The sequence below is a fragment of the Lepus europaeus genome, chromosome 8 (assembly GCF_033115175.1).
Source record: "Lepus europaeus isolate LE1 chromosome 8, mLepTim1.pri, whole genome shotgun sequence".
Classification (NCBI taxonomy): Eukaryota; Metazoa; Chordata; class Mammalia; order Lagomorpha; family Leporidae; genus Lepus; species Lepus europaeus.
In genome coordinates, this window is record NC_084834.1 from 6,322,151 (window position 1) to 6,345,389 (window position 23,239).

Sequence of the window (23,239 nt, forward strand, 5' to 3'; positions counted from 1 at the left end):
CTGAAGAAACTGCATTCCTTAGTATGACTTCTTTAAGCACTATACATACATATTATGACTTAAAGAAGGAACTCTCATAATTAAGAATTCAAAAATATAAATAATGTTTCTAAGATGTATTTGTTGGACAGGTGAAATTTTGGTGAAATTTAATATATGAATATGTTAAATATTTAATATATATTTTTATATGAATACTATATGAATACATATATAACCATATATACAATCATATATATGAATATATAACATATATGTGTATATAATTTTATGTAGAGGCTTAACATGTGGTCATATATCCTACTTTGACATTATATGTTGACTGATTTCGAGTTATGTTTCCTACTATACACTTTCTTGATGTTCCTTATAAATACAATATGAGAGCAGGATTATGATAAGAATATACATGCTCATTTTATGAGCTTACTGTGTTCTGCCATTCATTGTAAAGTATCCATGCACCTTCCCTCTGCACATAAACTCTAATTATATTGAAATGTTCAAGGGACCACATAAACCACAGAAGCAAAACACAAACGGTATACCTGGTATGCTCATGTCATTGGGATCCTAAATGTGCTAATACCATCCTGAGGACAACTGTAACATTTACTTTTTACGCATGCAGTAAAGGAGAAACCTTAAATGAAGAGACTTTATAGTTCCTATTTCACTGTGAATCAGTTGGATGCAGCTGTTGTCTGAGTTCTGCACTGTAGATCTTCATAGTTCACTCTACTCTTAAAGAAATCTGAGAACAGATATCATGGGAGGCCCTTGGAAATCCACTGGGGAGGTAAACAGCTTTATGACCTGTACTCTGTCCTTACTTCTCTACCAGACGTTACTCCTGTTCATCGAGCAGTAACACCTTCATGCTCAGGGCTGGGACGTTCTTGTTTTGCCCAAGTATTAAATTAACCCTCCAAGACCGAATGTTAATTAATCATATTTACTAAAGCTTTGTCCAAACTGAGTTTCTCTGGAACATCAATTTTAAGCTATAGACGATAAAACTTCCTAGTGTTTCATGCAAAATTGTGTGTTTCATTAAACACTTATTTTATTCCCCCTGGGGAGAAGATTCCAGGCCTTCAAAAGATTCTCACTGGGGACTAAGAACACCAAAACTCAAGTCACTTCTTTAGAGAGTTTCTGAATGATTTTTTCCCCTTAAGTATTCTACACTCTTCTCAAAGAAATAAAACATCAGTAAAGAGCAGCACTATTTCAGCACATACTTAACAGCATGTGACATTAGGTACCTTGTTGGGGATGTTACCTACTGTATAGCAATGAAGACTAGGGTAGTAAGGACGTTGGTAGCTTTGCCTTTAAATTAATGAGTCGTACTGTCAAACTGGCAGCAAACTAGTCTCAAACATCACATAGTCCATTTCACAGTATATTGAGTAAATTAAAGCAAAGAAAAAAGTCCATTTAAATCCATCTGTAAATGTTTTCTGATGGTGCAACTAACTACATTCTCCCAATGTTTGGGAGATTTTGCATTTTAAGTTTCTCCTGAAGCACTCAACACCATCCCAGGCGTATACTGTGAAGGCAACTTATGGCCAACATTACAAGCCTGCTGCTTCACCAAGGGGTCCAGGTCCATCCATCCTCTTAACTCCCTTTTTCTTGGCCTGTCCCTAAGTCAATTCACTGCAGAAAACCTTCATTGAAAGACTTATTGAGAGCTTAGGAAGCCCAGAAATTCTCTCAGTACTTTAGAAACAAAGATATTTAAGGAGAAGAAACACCAGATCCTGTAAACTTACAACAACAGGGTGAAAAGGGAACTTCATATGGCATCCAGTCTTGTTTTGAGAGTGCGTAGATAGAAGTAGAATGTAATAAAATAAATAATAATAATAATAAGAATATCTAAGGGCTAGAAAGCACATCCAGAAGTACCTTAAAGTATTTTCAGGGGCTGAAATGATTACTTCATTGCACCAAGGGTTGCAATTATTTGGCACAGGGGGTAAATCTTTGGGGTTTCTATATTTGCTAACTCCTTGGGAAAACAGAAGCACATGTGTTGTTGAGGACATAATAAAACTTCACAACTAGACGTTATTATTTGCTTTGGAAAATGTGTCCCTGTAATGAAAATTATTTATCCACCAGCATTAATATCCTTCCCTGAATATTATGTGGCCTCAAGGTCTCCAGTCTTCTGGTGACAACTATAGCAGACATGAAAATGGATCAATGGAAAACCCAAGAGAGAATTTAAGGTTAGCTCCATTACATATGGAGGCGCATCTGTAAGTGCATAATATTATTTTCAACCATTTCCTATGCCACTTATGTTACTGATTACAGATGGTTCCTATGACAATGATAACTTAGGATCAAGGATATGTGGGAACTGGCTTGTCCTAGCTCATGGGAGCCAACTATTAAGAATTCTAGACTACCGGGGCAAGTCTACAGACTCAGTCTGTGAGCGCCAGCCTGGGGTAGGACTTCCTCACGTCTGGGACTCAGAGCAGTGGAAGACCCACCTCTGAGCTCCAAGGCCTGGTCCTAAGCCCCTTTCCTGGCCTCTGTACAAGGCTGGAGACTTGCTCTGCTTTCTCTCCAGCAGTGGGGTGATGGGTGATGAAGACTGCCTAGCCAGGAAGGCTCCAAATTCTCAGGCTTTAGGTACAGAGCAAGGACCACAGGGCGCAGTCTGACTCTGAAATTTTTCACAATGGGGCTGGCAGTGGGGTTCAGTTCTTCTCCTTATCCCAAGTGACTGGCAGTTCCCTCCACACCATGATCCTTGGAGCCAGGGGAGAGGTGAGGCAGGCAACTCTTTCTGTCCTGCTACCTTCAGTGTAACTTTCCTTCTTGTTACACTAAAACAAGGCACTGTGGTTCCTCGCCTGGATTCCTTGGTCCTTGGGAAGGTGACTTGGCGTGTGTACAGCTGCTAAAACTTTTGTCTCCGTGGGGAGGTCGTCATAAGTGCATATACTTAGTGCCATCTTGATTCTCACCTTGCATATGTCAGTATTTGTAAACTGCACGACACACATCACACATCTTTGATATCAGTAATGTGTAACAAATATAGAGATGAATACGCACATGGACTTTTTCAGTAAGCACCTCTCTTTTTTTTTTTTTTTTTTTTTTTTTTTGGACAGGCAGAGTGGATAGTGTGAGAGAGAGGGACAGAGAGAAAGGTTTTCCTTTTCCGTTGGTTCAGCCCTCAATGGCCACTGTGGCCAGCGTGTTGCGGCCAGTGCGCTGCGCCGATCCAAAGCCAGGAACCAGGTACTTCCTTCTGGTCTCCCATGTAGGTGCAGGGCCCAAGCACTTGGGCCATCCTCCACTGCACTCCCAGGTCACAGCAGAGAGCTGGATTGGAAGAGGAGCAACCGGGACAGAATCTGGTGCCCCGAACGGGACTAGAACCCAGTGTGCCGGTGCTGCAGGCGGAGGTTAGCCTATTAAGCTGCGGTTCGGCCAGTAAGCACCTCTTTTTAAAAAATGTTTATTTACTCATTTTAATCTATTTGAAAGAACAATGGAGGGAGAGGGAGAGGGAGAGGAAGAGGGGGAGGAGGAGAGGGGGAGAGGGACTCTTTACCTGCTGGTTCACTTCCTAAGTGCCTGTGAAAGCTAGGGTTGGGCCAGGCCAAAGTCAACAGTCCTGAATTCCATCTGGGTCTCCCACAGGGGTGGCAGGGGCCCAAGCACTTGAGCCATCATCTGCTGCCTCCCAGGGTGCATTAGCAGGAAGCTGGCTTGGACAGAGCGGATGGGGCTGGATCAGGCACTCTGATGCAGATGCAGGCCTCGCAGGGCAGCTTAACCCACTGTGCCGCACTCCTGCTGCAGCAAGCTCCGCTTCCGCGGCACTGCTGCACAGCGGGAGCCGATCTTCACCACTTTCTTGGTGTCCAAGTTCCAGCATTTAGGGGTTAGCTGGCTGTGTCCAGAAATAACTGAATACACACTCATAGAATATTCCTCACTGAACAGGCATAATTTTAAAATGAAACATAAGGAGTCTTCAAAAAATTCATAAGGAATAGAACTGAACGATCATGTTGGTGCAAAAAATTGAATTTGTAAAAGGCATTTCCATGAACTTTTTGAAGTCCCCCCATATTAGAAGAAAATGAGATGTGGCAATTAAAACTAAAATATTATTTATATGGCATTCTATTGATTCTGCTTATCCCATTATGTAAGTATTCTCAGAACGGTGGCTAGAGGATATATCTTATGCTTATATGGGATTTTCAGTTTCCGTACATTTTCGCATGTCATCTCATTGATCCATCTAAAATTGTGAATAGATAGGAAAGGCTTTATTTTCTAAGAGACACAGCTGAAGACACCGAGGTTCACAGAGATGAATTTTTTGCAATATCGCACAGCTATTCCCTGCCAGAGCTGAGGACAGAACTTAGGGCTTTCCGTGGGCCCACCAGGACAGACAGCCTCCGCCCTCCCAGGGGATTCTTCATCTCAGTGTAAGTGCTGACCACATGCGTGAAGGCTTAGCCCACACTTTCAGGTAAGAGAAATGCGATGGACTAAACTGGCAATGGCACATGGCATTGCAGAAGAGAGGTTTGCAATGTATTTCAGGGAAGTATTTTCTTTTTCTCTCTTGTGATCTCAATCCTGAATGACATGTTTAAGATTGCTTTTTGCCTTAATTTACGTTGTGAGTTTCCTTCCAGGATTATCAATGAGTTCTCACACGAGTATGCAATCATAATAAGAGTCAAACTCCAGCAATTTCCTGACAAGTTACAAAACAATAAAATATCCCTAAATGGTATACCACAGAAGACGGTATTTTTACACCAGAGAGGCGTGGTGACACCTCTAAGTCATCCTCACATTCCACTTGAGATTTCTGTTCTTGCCTGGTGAAACTAAAGGAAAAATGCAGACAGGAAGTGCTACAGAGAAAACAAATGCAACTTGGGAGACAATGAACGATCCAGAAGTCTTATACTGCTTATGTAAATTCAGAGACCGCTTCTCACTTCTTCTCCTAAAATTACCCCTTATTTCTCTGCAGGTCTGAGACTTTAGGACATAATATTAAAACTAAAATATAAATGAGCAATTAGAGCTTTCCAAGGAATACTTTCCTTTAAAAATACAGTCTTGCTTAGGTCCAATATATTTGCTATAATGTTGTTAAATGAGCTGGCTAGGGAAGAGATGGAGTCTAAAGTTTAAACTCAATCTGATCTAGTAATTCAGGCTGTAAAGAGGAAGGGTAGATAGAGTAGAACCCTAGGAGCCAGGGCAGAAACATGACTTCATTCACAAAATTAAGGCCCTCCCAACCTGTCTCTGTATCCATCTCCGGGCCTGATCAAGGCTACAGCCTCAAGGTGCCCCTCCCAATTCTCAGCCAGTTGGGAGCAAGGAGATCCTAAAGTCTAACCACAAAAGACCCCTTCAGTGCCATGATGGACTTTACCAACCGACACACGTGCTCAGAACAGCCCAGTACAACTGGTATTTGACCTTCCTGGAGAGACTGTAGTCAACAACACTGCCATGTTGAGCATTTAGTGTGCAAAATAAGCCACTTCACCTGCACAGAAGCTGAAGCCAGGTGCGATTCGAAGTGACATGTACCAAGAAGGATGAGCCAGGAACAAAGAAGGTACAATCACACCTCCCCAGTCCAATACTAACCCTTGTTCAGCTGTCTTGAGAGCGCCAGGGAATAGAACCTCTTCTAATGCCGTCTCTCTTGTGTGAGAGCAGAAATCCCAGCCAACCTAGTCTGTGTTGATCACTGCCTTTTGTCAGTTTCCATTGCAAATGTGCCGAAGAATCTCGGATCAGTAACACCGTTAGCTTTCTAACAGTATTTACACATTGGAACTTCACTGTGCTTAAAAGTAGCTGGATATCACCTGTAGTCCATCATCAGAAGGGGCTCTTTACCGATATTTTCTATCCAAAATCATGCTTCAGACTAGGGGTAGACAAATGCTCTCCTTTGTTAAAAACTACAATAAGAACACTCCCAGAAAAATAGCAAAGCTAACACAAACAGCATAGCCCCCCAAAATCTTTTGCTTAGTTCTTCTTAGCAGAGCTGAGACAAAATGGATTTTCAAAAACATTCTTCTGGGGCTGGTGCCGTGGCGCACTAGGTTAATCCTCTGCCTGCGGTGCTGGCATCACATATGGGTGCCGGTTCTAGTCCCAGCTGTTCCTCTTCCAGTCCAGCTCTCTGCTGTGGCCCGGGAAAGCAGTGGAGGATGGCCCAAGTGCTTGGGCCCCCACACTCACATGGGAGACCAAGAAGAAGCACCTGGCTCCTGGCTTCAGATCAGCATAGCTCTGGCCGTTGCGGCCATCTGGGGAGTGAACCAACGGAAGGAAGACTTTTCTCTGTCTCTCTCTTTCACTGTCTGTAACTCTACCTCTCAAATAAATAAATAGAATCTTAAAAAAAAAAAATTCTTCTTAGATCTGAATGTCATAAGAGCTGATTCTGAGGTCAGAGTGCTGTTTAGGGTATTTGTCATTCTATGATTCTGCTGTGTGTCTTGCTTCCCATGTTGGATCGTTCTCTCTTTTTTAATTCTATCAACTTCAGGCATGGAAAGCGAAGACACTGTGGCAAAAAAATGATTTACATGAAAGATCTCTGTGAGTGAGACCCGGAGGAAAGAAGGGGCCATCAAAGAAGGAGGTACCTTTACGTGAAGGGAGGAGAGAACTTCCACTTTGATTATGGCCTTGTCTAAATAATGTAGGAGTTTGTGAACTCAAGAGGCTTCCATAGCCATGGAAGCTCATGACAAGAGCCTCAGGTGATCACTGGCATCATAGATAAGAGTGTCAAGTGTTAAATCAACAACAGGAGTTACTGTGCACTTACTCCACGTAGGATATCTGTCCTTAATGAGTTGTACTATGAGAATTAACAGTAAAATTAGTCTTCAAACAGTACTTTATACTTTGTGTGTCTGTGGGGGTGCAAAGTGTCAAAATATTTACTTAGTATAGAGTTGATCTTCTTTATATAAAGGTAATTAAAAATGAATCTTTTTTTTTTTTTTTTGACAGGCAGAGTGGACAGTGAGAGAGAGAGACAGAGAGAAAGGTCTTCCTTTGCCGTTGGTTCACCCTCCAATGGCCGCCGCGGTAGGCGCGCTGCGGCCGGCACACCGCGCTGATCCGATGGCAGGAGCCAGGTGCTTCTCCTGGTCTCCCATGGGGTGCAGGGCCCAAGCACTTGGGCCATCCTCCACTGCACTCCCTGGCCACAGCAGAGAGCTGGCCTGGAAGAGGGGCAACCAGGACAGGATCGGTGCCCCGACCGGGACTAGAACCCGGTGTGCCGGCGCCGCAAGGTGGAGGATTAGCCTATTGAGCCGGAGAGGGAGTAGGAGAGGGAATGGTTTGGGGGTGGGAGGGCGGGTACAGGGGGAAGAACCACTATAATCCAAAAGTTGTACTTAGGAATTTATATTTATTAAATAAAATCTTTCTATAAAAATAAAAATGGAAATGAAGGGAAAAAACATTCTTCTTGACCTCATGAACGAAGAAGATATAAACCACAAAAGTGTTGGTTTCCAAGCACACATTTTCATCTCTATTAACTAATCTTAGTTCTAAGAGGCAACCTCAATTCACTAGGTTATGGGCTTGCTTCTGACCTTTCCACATGCCTTGTGTCCCCATACCAGAAGGAACTAGTTAACTGTTACCATATCCTGGGGCCGGCACTGTGGCATAGTGGGTAAAGCCGCTGCCTGCAGTGCCAGCATCCCATATGGATGCTGGTTCAAGACACGCTGCTCCACTTTCCAACCAGCTCTCTGCCATGGCCTGGGAAAGCCATAGAACATGGCTCAAGGCCTTGAGCCCCTGCATGGGTGACCCATAAGAAGCTCCTGGTTCCTGGCTTCAGATCGGTGCGGCTCCAGCCATTGCGGCCAACTGGGAAGTGAACCAGCAGATGGAAGACCTCTCTCTGCCTCGCTCTCTGTGCAACGCTGGCTTTCAAATAAATAAATCTTTTTTAAAAAATTGTTACCATATCCTATGTACTTGCAGAAGCTGCTTCCTAGCACTGGGCATCTTAGCTCCCCTGTTTAGTCATACCACCAAATTACACCATCAGACAACCTGCAGCCCACTGTTGTCAGGCTGCAGGTAAAAATTCTTCTACAACAAGGGGGCGCCCAATTCCTCGTAGGGGAACAGATAACAGTCCTTCAAGTGATCACAAAAAACACAATTATACATAGAATAGCAGAAAATTCCCTCAGAGACAAGCATTCCCTTCATTTTTCATAGCTAGTAGATTTTCTGTTTAAAATGCTTACTTTGTTATTTATTTGAAAAACGAGAGACAGATAGACACACACACAAAGACAAAGAGAGAGAGACTTTATTTCCCACATGCCCAAAGTAGATGGGGCTGGGTCAGGCTGGAGCCAAGAGCTAGACACTCAATCCAGGTCTTCCAAGTATGCAGCAGGGACCCAAATGCTTGGGCCATCACTGCTGCCCCCCAGGATGTGTATTAGCAGGGGACTGGGTGGACTCTGACCTCGGCATCCTTTTTATGTGACGCGAGTATCTCAAGCAGCATCACAACTATGGCACCAAACCCTTGCCCCCGATTATGTTTTGATGAAAAAAGCAACCCTTTGGGATTCCAAGTCATACGTTATGAAACACCAGAGTGTTCTTCATCTTTGTGTAACTAATATGAAAATATTAAAATTTCACCTATATGTAGAAACACAGTTTTTGGTTTTTAAAATATTATAGGTATAGCTCTAGTCAATATGTATATTTATATCATTGGTGGCAAAAATAATAATTACTATATGCCAGGCATATGATATACATTTTTTTCAACATATCATGTAATCTGCCTGAAAATATTCAGGATACATGCCGCTGTGTTCTTTTGGATGAGGGTACTGAGATGTGGGAAAGATAGCTATCTTACCACATGGCACACAGCCTGCATATGTTAGAGATCTGTGTGCCTGGACAGTCCCCTCCTTGGAAAATTTAATCATTCCCATTGGGAAGGAAAGGCAATCGGAACAAGGAAAACTTCCTTTTTTGTGACCATGAAAATTTGATTAATTTTGATCTGCACAGTTATCAACTGAATACATGCACTTTAGGATCTGCAGTGCCCAAACTGCCATGTTAGGCCCAGCATGACACCAGGGATGTTGCTGGCCTTTTAAAAATTATGTTGTGATCTACATGCATCCATAGTCAGATATTTTACTTATTCCCTTAACAATATAAAACTTGTTTTCACTTATTTAACTTGCTACTGTCATACCTTAAAAGTCTTTTCTTTAAAACAAACAAAAAAACCCCATAAACCACAAGATTTCATTTTCTACAATTTGTAAATATTACCATGAATGAATATAAATGTAGAAAGCTATTGTCTACACATATCAAGTAGGAAATTTGGGTCTTTTTCTGTTGGTTTAAAGTTTAATTTTGTATTTTTAAATGTTTTAAAGATTTATTTATTTTGAGGTTTGGAACCAGACAAGGATACTCACTGTCAATTCCATATAGTTCTGGAAGTTTTAGCCAGAACCATTGGGCAAGAAAAAGAAATCAAAGGGATACAAATTGGAAAGGAGAAGTCAAATAATCTATGTTTGCAGACGACATGATTCTACTTATAGGGGAACTAAAAAATTCCACTAAGAGACTATTGGAACTCATAAGAGAGTTTGATAAATTTGTAGGATATGAAATCAACACACAAAAATCAATAGCCTTTGTATCCACAGAAAATGCCTGGCTGAGGAAGAACTTGTAAGATTAGTCTCTTTCACGATACATCCAAAAATACTTTAGATACCTTGGAATAAATTTAACCAAGGATGTGAAAGGTCTCTGCAATGAAAATTATAAAACATCAAGGAAATGAATAAAGACAAAGAAAGAATCTTCCATGTTTGTGGATTGGAAGAATTGTCATTAAAATTTCCATTCTACTGAAAGCAATTTATAGATTCATTGTGATCCCAAGCAAAATACCAATGACATTCTTCTTAGATCTTGGAAAAATGATTCTAAAATTCATATAGAAATACAAGACATCCTGAATAGCTAAAGTAACTTTAAACAACAAAAATAAAGCTGGAGGCATCACAACACCAGATTTCAAGACTTACTGCTGGGCAGTTACAATCAAAACAGCCTGCCTGGCACAAAAATAGACACGTAGATAAATGGAAAAGAATAGAAACCCCAGAAACTAATCCATGCATCTACAACCAACTCATCTTTGGCAGAGGAGCTAAAATAAATTCCTGGAGCAAGGACAGTCTCTTAAACAAATGTTGCTGGAAAAACTGGGTTGAATAAACCTCCCCTCTGATAAAAAAAAAAAAGAAGAGATTTACCACATCCAGTCTGGGAGTCACCTTGGAAACTCAGTGTTCATCCTGGAGCACTGAACAGAGCTCCTTGGTCACACCCAGCACACACCTCAGGGTATGACACTCCACTAATCCACAGAGGCATAGTTCAACATAAAATCTATCATGGGGAAAATAAATAAATAAACCAACAAGTATCTCCACAAATGCCTAAAAAAAATCAAGAAAAAAGAATAAGGAAGACAACATGACGCCCCTACAGGAACACAATAACATTTTAATACTAGAATATAAAAGTGAAGAGATTGAAGAAATGCCAGAAACAGCATTCAAAAAATTAATCATAGGATTACTTAGAAGTAATTGGAAGCAAATCCACAAACTGAGGAAATTCATACATGACATGGAAGAAAACATTTTTCATGAAACTGAGATTTTAAAGAGAAATCAAAATGAAATATTGGAAATGAAGAATTCAATAGAACAAATGAAAAATGTGGTAGAAAGCCTTAACAACAAAATCAATGAGGCAGAAGAAAGAATATCCAAGTTAGAAGACAAAACTTCAGAAATTTTACAGTCAGACCAAAAAAAGAAGAAGAAGAAGAAGAAATTAGAAAACAAAAATCAGTGTTGGAGATTTATGGAATACTATCAAATGACCCAACATACAGGTCTTAGGAGTTCCTGAAGGCATGGAAAGAGAATGGGTTAGAAGGCCTTTTTAGTGAGATAATTACAGGAAAGTTCCTTAATTTGGAGAAAGAGACAGCCAAGTACAGGAAGCACACAGAACTCTTAATAGACATGAACAGAAAATATCTTCACCCTGAAATATTGTAGTCAAACTCTCCACAGTAAAACATAAAGATTCTAAAATGTGCATGAATGAATTCCCAGATTACTTTCAGAGGACCTCCAATTAGACCACAGCTGACTTCTAATCAGAAAAAGTATAGGCTAGGAGAGAATGGCGAGCTATATCCCAAGTCTTAAGAGAAAAAAACTGTCAATGCACAATACTGCAAAGCTCTCATTTATGAATGAAAGTGAAATAAAGACTTTTCATAACAAACAGAAATTGAAGGAATTTGTCAATACTCGTATAGCCTTACAGAAGATGCTTAAGGATGTGTTACACACAGAAACACAGAAACATGGTCATCATCATGAAAGGAAGTAAAGGAGGAAAATCTCCCAGTAAAAGTACAAAGGAAATCCAAAGTAACCCATAGGAATATTCAGTGAAACACAGCAGGGCCAAATTGTTACTTATCAATAGTCACCTTGAATGTAAATGGCCTCAATTCTCCAGTTAAAAGATACAGATGGGCTGAACGGATTAAAAAATAACATCTATTTGCTGCCTGCATAAAATACATCTCACCAACAAAGGTGCATGCAGACTGAAAGTGAAAGAATGGAAAAAGCTGCAAGCCCAGAATATTATATCCTGCAAAGCTCTCATTTGTGAATGAAGGTGAAATAAAGACCTTTCACAGCAAACAGAAATTGAAAGAATTTGTCGCCACTTGTCCAGTCCTGCAAAAGATGCTTAAAGATGTGTTACATACAGAAACACAGAAACACGGTCATCAATATGAAAGAAGGTAAAGGAAGGAAACCTCACAGCAAAAGATCACAGGAGTCTCAAACCATATATTAGAAAATATCTTTGGCAAATGGCAGGGCAAAGTTACTACTTATCAATAGTCACATTGAATGTTAATGGCCTCAACTGTCCAGTTAAAAGACACTGATTGGCTGATTGGGTTAAGGAACAAAACCCATCTATTTGCTGCTTACAAGAAACACATCTTTCCAACAAAGATGCATACAGACTGAAAGTGAAAGGCTGGAAAAAGATATACCATGCCAACAGAAATGAAAAAAGAGCCGGCGTAGCCATCTTAATATCGGACAACATAAACTTTACCACAAAAACTGTTAGGAGAGACAAAGAGGAGCACTATATAATGATTGAGGGATCCATTCAACAGGAAGATATAACAATTATCAACATATATGCACCTAATTACAGGGCACTGGTTTATTTAAAAGATTTGTTAAGGGACTTAAAGGGAGACTTAGACCCCAATACAATAGTACTGGGGGACTTCAACACTCCACTCTCAGAGATAGACAGATCAACAGGACAGAAAATCAACAAGGAGACAGTAGATTTAAATGACACTATAGCCCAAATGGATCTAACAGATATCTACAGAACTTTTCATCCTACACAGGAAGCATTTACATGCTTCTCAGCAGTACATGGAACCTTCTCTAGGATTGACCACATACTAGGCCATAAAGCAAGTCTCAGCAAATTCAAAAGAATTAGAATCATACCATGCAGCTTCTGAGACCATAAAGGAATGAAGTTGGAAATTAGCAACTCAGGAATCCCTAGAGCACATTCAAACACATGGAGATTGAACAACATGCTCCTGAATGAACAATGGGTCATAGAAGAAATTAAAAGAGAAATCAAAAATCTTCTGGAAGTAAATGAGGATAATAGCACAACATACCAAAACCTATGGGATACAACAAAAGCAGTGTTAAGAGGAAAGTTTTTAGCAATAGGTGCCTACATCAAGAAATTGGAAAGGCACCAAATAGATGAGCTTTCAATTCATCTCAAGGATCTAGAAAATCTGCAGCAAACCAGACCCAAAGCTAGTAGGAGAAGAGCAATAATTAAAATCAGAGAAGAAATCAACAGGATTGAATTAAAAAAAAATTACAAAAAATCAGCCAAACGACGAGCTGGTTTTTTGAAAAAATAAACAAAATTGACACCCCACTGGCCCAACTAACTAAAAAAAGAAGAGAAAAGACCCAAATCAATACAATCAGAGATGAAAAAGGAAACGTAACAACAGACACCACAGAAATAAAAAGAATCATCAGAAATTACTACAAGGACTTGTATGCCAGCAAACAGGGAAATCTATCAGAAATGGACAGATTCTTGGACACATACAACCTACCTAAATTGAGCCAGGAAGACATAGAAAACCTAAACAGACCCATAACTGAGACAGAAATTGAAACAGTAATAAAGGCCCTCCCAACAAAGAAAAGCCCAGGACCAGATGGATTCACTGCTGAGTTCTACCAGACATTTAGAGAAGAACTAACTCCAATTCTTCTCAAACTATTCAGAACAATCGAAAAAGAGGGAATCCTCCCAAATTCTTTCTATGAAGCCAGCATCACCTTAATTCCTAAGCTGGAAAAAGATGCAGCATTGAAAGAGAATTACAGACCAATATCCCTGATGAACACAGATGCAAAAATCCTCAATATAATTCTGGCCAATAGAATGCAACAACACATCAGAAAGATCATCCACCCAGACCAAGTGGGATTTATCCCTGGTATGCAGGGATGGTTCAATGTTTGCAAAACAATCAACGTGATACACCACATTAACAGACTACAGAAGAAAAACCATATGATTTTCTCAATAGACGCAGAGAAAGCATTTGATAAAATACAACACCCTTTCATGATGAAAACTCTAAGCAAACTGGGTATGGAAGGAGCATTCCTCAATACAATCAAAGCAATTTATGAAAAACCCACGGCCAACATCCTAATGAATGGGGAAAAGTTGGAAGCATTTCCACTGAGATCTGGTACCAGACAGGGATGCCCACTCTCACCACTGCTATTCAATATAGTTCTGGAAGTTTTAGCCAGAGCTATTAGGCAAGAAAAAGAAATTAAAGGGATACAAATTGGGAAGGAAGAACTCAAATATCCCTCTTTGCAGATGATATGATTCTTTATTTAGGGGACTCAAAGAACTCTACTAAGAGTCTATTGGAACTCAGCGAAGAGTTTGGCAAAGTAGCAGGATATAAAATCAATGCACAAAAATCAACAGCCTTTGTATACACAGGCAATGCCACGGCTGAGGAAGAACTTCTAAGATCAATCCCATTCACAATAGCTACAAAAAAATCAAATACCTTGGAATCAACTTAACCAAGGACGTTAAAGATCTCTATGATGAAAACTACAAAACCTTAAAGAAAGAAATAGAAGAGGATATCAAAAAAATGGAAAAATCTTCCATGTGCATGGATTGGAAGAATCAATACCATCAAAATGTCTATTCTCGCAAAAGCAATATATACATTCAATGCAATACCAATCAAGATACCAAAGACATTCTTCTCAGATCTGGAAAAAATGATGTTGAAATTCATATGGAGACATAGGAGACCTCAAATAGCTAAATCAATCTTGTACAACAAAAACAAAGCCAGAGGCATTACAATACCAGATTTCAGGACATACTACAGGGCAGCTGTTATCAAAACAGCATGGTACTGGTACAGAAACAGATGGATAGACAAATGGAACAGAATAGAAACACCAGAAATCAATCCAAACATCTACAGCCAACTTATATTTGATAAAAGATCCAAAACCAATCCCTGGAGTAAGGACAGTCTATTCAATAAATGGTGCTTGGAAAACTGGATTTCCACGTGCAGAAGCATGAAGCAAGACCACTACCTTTCACCTTACACAAAAATTCACTCAACATGGATTAAAGACTTAAATCTACGACCCAACACCATCAAATTATTAGAGAACATTGGAGAAACCCTGCAAGATATAGGTACTGGCAAAGACTTCTTGGAAAATACCCCAGAAGCACAGGCAGTCAAAGCCAAAATTAACATTTGGGATTGCATCAAATTGAGAAGTTTCTGTACTTCAAAAGAAACAGTTAGGAAAGTGAATAGGCAACCGACAGAATGGGAAAAAATATTTGCAAACTATACTACAAATAAAGGGTTGATAACCAGAATCTACAAAGAAATCAAGAAACTCCACAACATCAAAACAAACAACCCACTTAAGAGATGGGCCAAAGACCTCAACAGACATCTTTCCAAAGAGGAAATCCAAATGACAACAGACACATGAATAAATGTTCAAGATCACTAGCAATCAGGGAAATGCAAATCAAAACCACAATGAGGTTTCACCTCACCCTGGTTAGAATGGCTCACATTCAGAAATCTACCAACAACAGATGCTGGAGAGGATATGGGGAAAAAGGGACACTAACCCACTGTTGGTGGGAATGCAAACTGGTTAAGCCACTATGGAAGTCAGTCTGGAGATTCCTCAGAAACCTGAATATAGCCCTACCATACAACCCAGCCATCCCACTCTTTGGAATTTACCCAAAGGAAATTAAACTGGCAAACAAAAAAGCCATCTGCACATTAATGTTTATTGCAGCTCAATTCACAATAGCTAAGACCTGGAACCAACCCAAATGCCCATCGAGAGTAGACTGGATAAAGAAATTATGGGACATGTACTCTATAGAATACTATACAGCAGTCAAAAACAATGAAATCCGGTCATTTGCAACAAAATGGAGCAATCTGGAAAACATCATGCTGAGTGAATAAGCCAGTCCCAAAGGGAGAAATATCATGTTTTCCCTGATCAGTGACAACTAACTGAGCACCAAAGGGGAAACCTGTTGAAGTGAAATGGACATTATGAAAAACAGTGACTTGATCAGCTCTTGTCCTGACTGTTGATGTACAACGTAATACTTTATCCATTTTAGTATTTTTTGTTCTAGTACTGGTGGTTGAACTCTGTAATTAACACACAATTATCCTTAGGTGTTTAAATTTTAACTGAAAAATGATCCCTGTTAAATATAAGATTGGGAAAAAGAGAGGGAGATGTACAATTGGGGGCATGCTCAATCGGACTTGCCCCAAATGGTGGAGTTAGAAATGTGCCAGGGGATTCTAATACAATCCTATCAAGGTGGCATGTACCAATGCCATCTCACTAGTCCAAGTGATCATCTTCAGTTCACAACTGATCACACTGATAGGTCTAAGAGTCAAAGGGATCACACAAACAAAGCTAGTGTCTGCTAATACTAACTGATAGAATCAAAAAGGGAGAGAACGATCCAACATGGGAAGCGGGAGACACAGCAGACCCAAAGAATGGCAGATGTCCTAAATAGTACTCTGGCCTCAGAATCAGGCCTTAAGGCATTTGGATCTGGCTCAAGAGCCCATGGGAGTATTTTAGGCATGGAAAGCCAAGACACTCTATATAAAAAAAAAAAAAGAGACCTAAATGAAAAATCTGCGAGCGAGATCCCAGTGGAAAGAATGGGGCCATCAAAGAAAGAGGTACCCTTCTCTGAAGGGAGGAGAGAACTTCCACTTTGACTATGACCCTGTCGGAATAAGATCGAAGTTGGTGAACCCTAAAGACTTCCATAGCCTTGGCAACTCATGACTAGAGCCTAGGGAGAGATTACTGACGCCATAAACAAGAGTGTCAAATTGTTAAATCAACAACAGGAGTCACTGTGTACTTTTGTCTCATGTGGGATCTGTCCTTAATGTGTTGTCCAGTGTGAAGTAATGGTATAACTAGTACTGAAACAGTATTTTTACACTTTGTGTTTCTGTGTGGGTACAAACTGATGAAATCCTTACTTAATATATACTGAATCGATCTTCCATATATAAAGATAATTGAAAATGAAAAAAAAAACTTGATTAAACTTTTATTTAATGAATATAAATTTGCAAAGTACAGCTCATGGGTTACAATGGCTTCCCCCTCCCAAAACTTCCCTCCCACCCACAACCCTCCCCTCTCCCGCTCCCTCTCCCCTTCCAATCACATCATGATTCATTTTCAATTCTCTTTATATACAAAAGATCAGTTTAGTATAAATTAGGTAATGATTTCAACAGTTTGCCCCCATATAGCAACACAAAGTGAAAAAAAAATACTGTTGCAGTACTAGTTATAGCATTAAATAAGAGTGTACAGCACATTAAAGGCAGAGATCCTACATAATATTTTTTTAAAAATTAATTAATTTTCTATGCCATTTCCAATTTAACACCAGGGTTTTTTTTTTTTTTTCATTTCCAATTATCTTTATATACAGGAGATCGATTCAGTATATAATTAGTAAAGATCTCATCAGTTTGTACCCACGCAGAAATACAAAGTGTAAAAATACTGTTTCAGTACTAGTTATAGCATCACTGCACATTAGACAACACATTAAGGACAGATCCCACATGGGATGTAAGTACACAGTGACTCCTGTTGCTGACTTAACAATTTGACACTCCTGTTCATGGTGTCAGTAATCTCCCTAGGCTCTAGTCATGAGTTGCCAGGGCTATGGAAGCCTTTAGGGTTCGCTGACTTTGATCTTATTCCAATAGGGTCACAGTCAAAGTGGAAGTTCTCTCCTCCCTTCAGAGAAAGGTACCTCCTTCTTTGATGGCCCCGTTCTTTCCACTGGGATCTCACTCACAGATCTTTCATTTAGGTCTTCTTCTTTTTTTCTTTTCCATGGTATCTTGGCTTTCCATGCCTACAATGCTCTCATGGGCATTCAGCCAGATCCGAATGCCTTAAGGGCTGATTCTGAGGCCAGAGTGTTGTTTAGGACGTCTGCCATTCTATGAGTCTGCTGTGTATCCCACTTCCCATGTTGGATCCTTCTCTCCCTTTTTGATTCTATCAGTTAGTATTAGCAGACACTTGTCTTGTTTGTGTGATCCCTTTGTTTCTTAGACCTATCCAAGCCATCGAATGTGAACTGAAATTGATCACTTGGACTAGTGAGATGGCATTGGTACATGCCACCTTGATGGGATTGTATTGGAATCCCCTGGCACATTTCTAACTCCTTCATTTGGGGCAAGACTGATTGTGCATGTCCCAAACTGTGCATCTCCTCCCTCTCTTTTTCCACTCTGAAATTTAACAGGGATCACTTTTCAGTTAAAATTTAAACACCTAAGAATAATTGTGTGTTAATTACAGAGTTCAACTTGGTTTTTAAATTGGAAATGCGTAGAAAATTAATCAATTTTTAAAAAATATCATGTAGGATCTCTGTCCTTAATGTGCTGTACATTGTGATTTAATGCTATAACTAGTACTCAAACAGTATTTTTTCACTTTGTGTTACTATGTAGAGGCAAACTGTTGAAATCTTTACTTAATATATACTAAACTGATCTTCTGTATATAAAGAGAATTGAAAATGAATCTTGATGTGAATGGAAGGGGAGAGGGAGTGGGAAAAGGGAGGGTTGCGGGTGGGAGGGAAGTTATGGGGGGAAGCCATTGTAATCCATAAGCTGTACTTTGGAAATTTATATTCATTAAATAAAAGTTAAAAAAAAGAAAGAATGGAAAAAGATATTCCAGAAGAATGGTGTAGTCATTCTAATATCAGACAAAATAGACTTCAAAACAAAAACTGCTAAAGGAGACAAAAAAAGGCACTATGTAATGACTAAGGGATCAATTCAACAGAAATGTGACTATAATAAAGGTATATGCACCTAATTACAAGGCACCTGGCTATTTAAAAGAAATGTTAATGGATCTGAAGGGAGACATAGTTTTCCAAACAATAGTAATCTGGGACTTCAATACCCCTCATTCAACAATGGACAGCTCAACCAGACAGAAAATCAGCAGGGAAATAACAGTTAATCGATACTACAGAACAAAGGGACCTAACGGATGTCTACAGAACTTTTCATCCTACAGTTGCAGAATACTTCTCACCAGTGTGTGGAACTTTCTCTAGAATAGATCACAGGCTAGGCCATAAAGCAAGTCTCAGCAAATTCAAAAAAATCAAAATCATACCATACATCTTCTATGACCACAATGGAATGAAGCTGGAAATTAAGAGCTCAGGAATCCCTAGAGCATATGCGAACACATGGAGACTGAACAACATGCTCCTGAATGAACAGTGGGTCATAGAAGAAATCAAAAGAGAAATTAAAAAACTGTTGAGGAACACTTATTCCATACAGTTTAACTCTTTACTTAGAATAGAATTAATTGGTGTATACAGTTAATTGAAAATAGATCTTGGTAAAAAATAGGAAGGCTATGTTCCTAAAGTTCTATTTATGAAATACATGAAATATGTATGCCTTCTGGGGGAAAATCAATAAACAGGCAAAGGACATGAACAGTCAATTTTCAAAGGATGAAATACAGATAACCAATAGACACATGAAAAAATGCTCAGGATCACTAACCATTAGGGAAATGCAAATAAAAACCACAATGAGGTATCAGCTCACCCCAGTTCAGATGGCTATTATCCAAAAATCAAAAAAATAATAAATGTTGGCAAGGATATAGGGAAAAAGGTACCCTAATCTGTTTATGGGAATATAAACTAGTATAACCATTATGGAAGACCGTTTGGAGACTCTTCAGAGATCTTAAAAAAGATCTACCATATGACATAGCCATCCCACTCCTAGGAATTTATCCAAATGAAATGAAACCAGCATATGAAAAAGTTATTTGTACTCCCATATTTATTGTAGCTCAATTCACAATACTTAAGATATGGAATTAACCCAAATATCCACAAACTGATGACTAGATAAAGAAAATGTGGAATTTATACACTATGGTATACTATTCGGTCATAAAAAGAATGAAATTCTGTCTTTTGCAACAAAATGGATGCAACCGGAAACCACTGTGCTTAGTGAAAGTCTCAAAAAGACATTTTCTTTGATATGTGTCAGTTAATATAGAATACCAAAAAATGTATAGGACTAAGATGGTCATTTTAGGATATCATTGTCATTTTTAGCCATTGTTTATACTCCAGTGCAACTGTGGTCTTCCTACATTTTACTTGCTGAATACTTTGAACAGTGGTGAGTTAAGCCTATGAATATAAAGTGGATTAAATTATGGCTTTGTAAAAACTGATGGAGAGAGGGAAGGGAGGGAGAGGATTGGTGGAGAGTAGTGGAGTGAGGGAATTGTGGTTATCTTCTTGAATCTGTACCTACAGAATGCATAAAATCTATTCTTTTTATATTCATAAAACATTTTTAAAAAGATTTATTTACTTGAAAATCAGAGTTACAGAGAGAAAGGGAGAGACAGAGAGTGAGATCTTCCATCTGCTGATTCACTCCCACATGGCTACCTTGGGCAGTGCTGGGCCAAAGCCAGGAGCCATGAGCTTCATCCAGGTATCCCCTGTGGGTGGCCGTGGCCTAGTCACTTGGGCCATCTTGCTCTACTTTCCTCAGGCACCTCTCAGGGAGCTGGATGATAAGGAGAGCACCCAGGACACAAACAAGTGCCCATGTGGGATGCCAGCACCTCAGGCAGTGGCTTTACCAACGATGCCACAATGTCACAGTGCTGGCTCCAATTTAAAGATTTAGTTAGGGATTCTCCATATAGAAATGACTGGATTGCCCCAGAAGGAGTTCATTTATGCAAAACAAAACAAAACATAAAAAACTCATTTTCATAAAAAAAGGCTTAAAATGATCTGTTGCATTTATTAAAAGAGTTAAGGGATACTTAAAAAATCAAATTCCAAGATCTGATTGCCATAGTGGGTCCAGGCTGAAGTATCTAGGAGCTTGCCCAATCTGTTATAATTCTGCCATAATACATTTTTCTTCAATATCACTATTTTTAAAAATCCATTTACAGCCTTTGCTTTCAATTTAAGTTCACTTCCTCAGTTAGAGGTCTTCACTGTGAACCTAAACAACAACAAACCCTCAGCATCTCAAATCTACCTCTCTCCCAATGACACTGCATTATCTTAAAAGGACATATAATTTCTCCTCTCTAGAGTAGCCCGGATGTCACCATAAGCAACAATGGGCACAGCTGTTGGGAGTGAAGATGCCTGCCTCTCACCTTGCAGGCCTTGGGTTCCCTATCTGGCTCTAGATCCCGACCCCAGGTTCCTGACAATAGAGCCCAGGAAGCAGGAATGACAGCTGAAGGGCTTGGGCCGCTCCCACCCACATGGGAGATGTGGCTCCCAGCTCCTGGCTTAGGCTTGACCCAGGCCAGCCTGGTTGTTGCAGACATTTGAGGAATGATCCAGTGGATGTGTGCGCACGCACTCGCTCGCTGTCTCTCTCTCTCTCTCTGCTTCTCAAATAAATAAATAGTTAAAATGTACCTTAAGGAAAACAAGCCACGATCTAGGTATCTGAGTTTCATTAACTGATCACCAGAAGCCCTGATTCTTTCTCTACATAAAGATGAAGAGGATTATCCAGTTTCTCTTGCTGCTTCGACAGGAAGCCTTAGCGACTTGTCAGTGTTCCCCTTCCCTTGTACTGCGGGCTAGAGATTCCTTCAAAGAACTTCAGACACCAGATGGAACAATACTTAATCTGGCTAACTGCAGAAAATATCTTAATTTGTTTCAAATGCCACATATTTTCAAATTAAAAATGAGTATAAATAGAATGGTCATTATAAAGTATTTTATTATCTCTTGCGGAAAAGGACATGATGAACATGATTTCAATGAGTTTTGCAGAGAGAGAAATTTTAAACTGGCTTTACTACAAGGTTATAAGCACATTCTAAATATAATTAAAATTGGAAGTACAGAGCATTTTACTTTAATTTCTTGAGAAGTTAATAAAACAAGAAAAGTGTCAAATAGACAAGGTTATTCAGTAACCCTAAATTTTAAGATAATGCAAAAAAGTTTGAAATATTTTATGAGCACAATGCTACAACAATTTCTGGGTTTTTCCTTAGGAAATGCATATCTAATTTTTGTTTTGAAAAAGCTTGAAAGGATTTCAAAACTCAATGAGTCATTTATAATACCGTGCTTATTAGAACTCTACTGAATATTAACCTTGTGCACTTTGTGGTGCATTTCAAAAATTAATCTCTATAAAATCAAAATGAATCTCATTTCTTTGGATTGAATTCTAGTAGATAGAGTAAAAACTGTACATCAACAGTCATTCAGGAATAGGATTCAATTTCCTACATTTCTCTTTAAATAATAAGCTGTTTGATATTAAAACATGATATGCTAAATATCTGGAACCCAGGAGGGGACTTCAAAAAGTTTATGGAGGGTGGCACTGTGGTGTAGAAGGTTAAGCCTCTGCCTGCAGTGCCAGCATTTCCCAGCATAAGGGTGTTCATTCAAGTCCTGGCTGCTCCATTTCCTAGTAGGCTCCCTGCTAATGTGCCAGGGAAATCAGCAGGAGGTGGCCCAAGTCCTTGGGCCCAACATCCACATGGGAAACCGGGAAGAAGCTCCCAGCTCCTGGCTTCAGATTGGTCCAGCTTTGGCCATTGTGGCCATTTGGGGAGTGAACCAGCGGATGGAAGATTCTCTCTCTCTCTTTTTCTCTCTGTCTTTCCTTCTCTCTCTGTATCTCTGCCTTTCAAATAAACAAGTCTTGGGGGCCGGCGCCGTGGCTCACCTGGTTAATCCTCTGCCTGTGGCGCCAGCATCCCATATGGGCACCAGGTTCTAGTCCCAGCTGCTCCTCTTCCAGTCCAGCTCTCTGCTGTGGCCCAGGAGGGCAGTGGAGGATGACCCAAGTGCTTGGGCCCTGTACCCCATGGGAGACCAGGAGGAAGCACCTGGCTCCTTGCTTCAGATCGGCATAGCTCCAGCTGTAATGGCCATTTTGGGGGTGAACCCATGGAAGGAAGACCTTTCTCTCTGTCTCTCTCTCTCTCACTGTCTAACTCTATCTGTCAAAATAAATAAATAAATAGTCTTTTAACAGCAAGTTTATGGAAAATGCAATTAAAAGATAAATATACATTGGTATAAAAATTTTGAAATCCATACAAGACACATTTTCCATGAACTTTTTGAAGATCTCTCGCGTATCTTAAATTGTACACCATGTGAATAAGTCCATTTGAAAATAAGACCTGGGGTATCCATTTAGCCTAGCAATTGTACTGCTGGTTGGGAAGCCAAGATCTCACATCAGAGTAACTATTCAAAT

At 39.7% G+C, this 23,239-nt stretch overlaps 1 protein-coding gene across 2 annotated transcripts in view; it reads right to left on the reverse strand.

Annotated features, from left to right (window-relative positions):
* Nucleotides 1–23,239, reverse strand: part of MARCHF1 (membrane associated ring-CH-type finger 1) — a 378,011-nt gene that overhangs the window by 245,928 nt on the left and 108,844 nt on the right. The window lies entirely within an intron of this gene.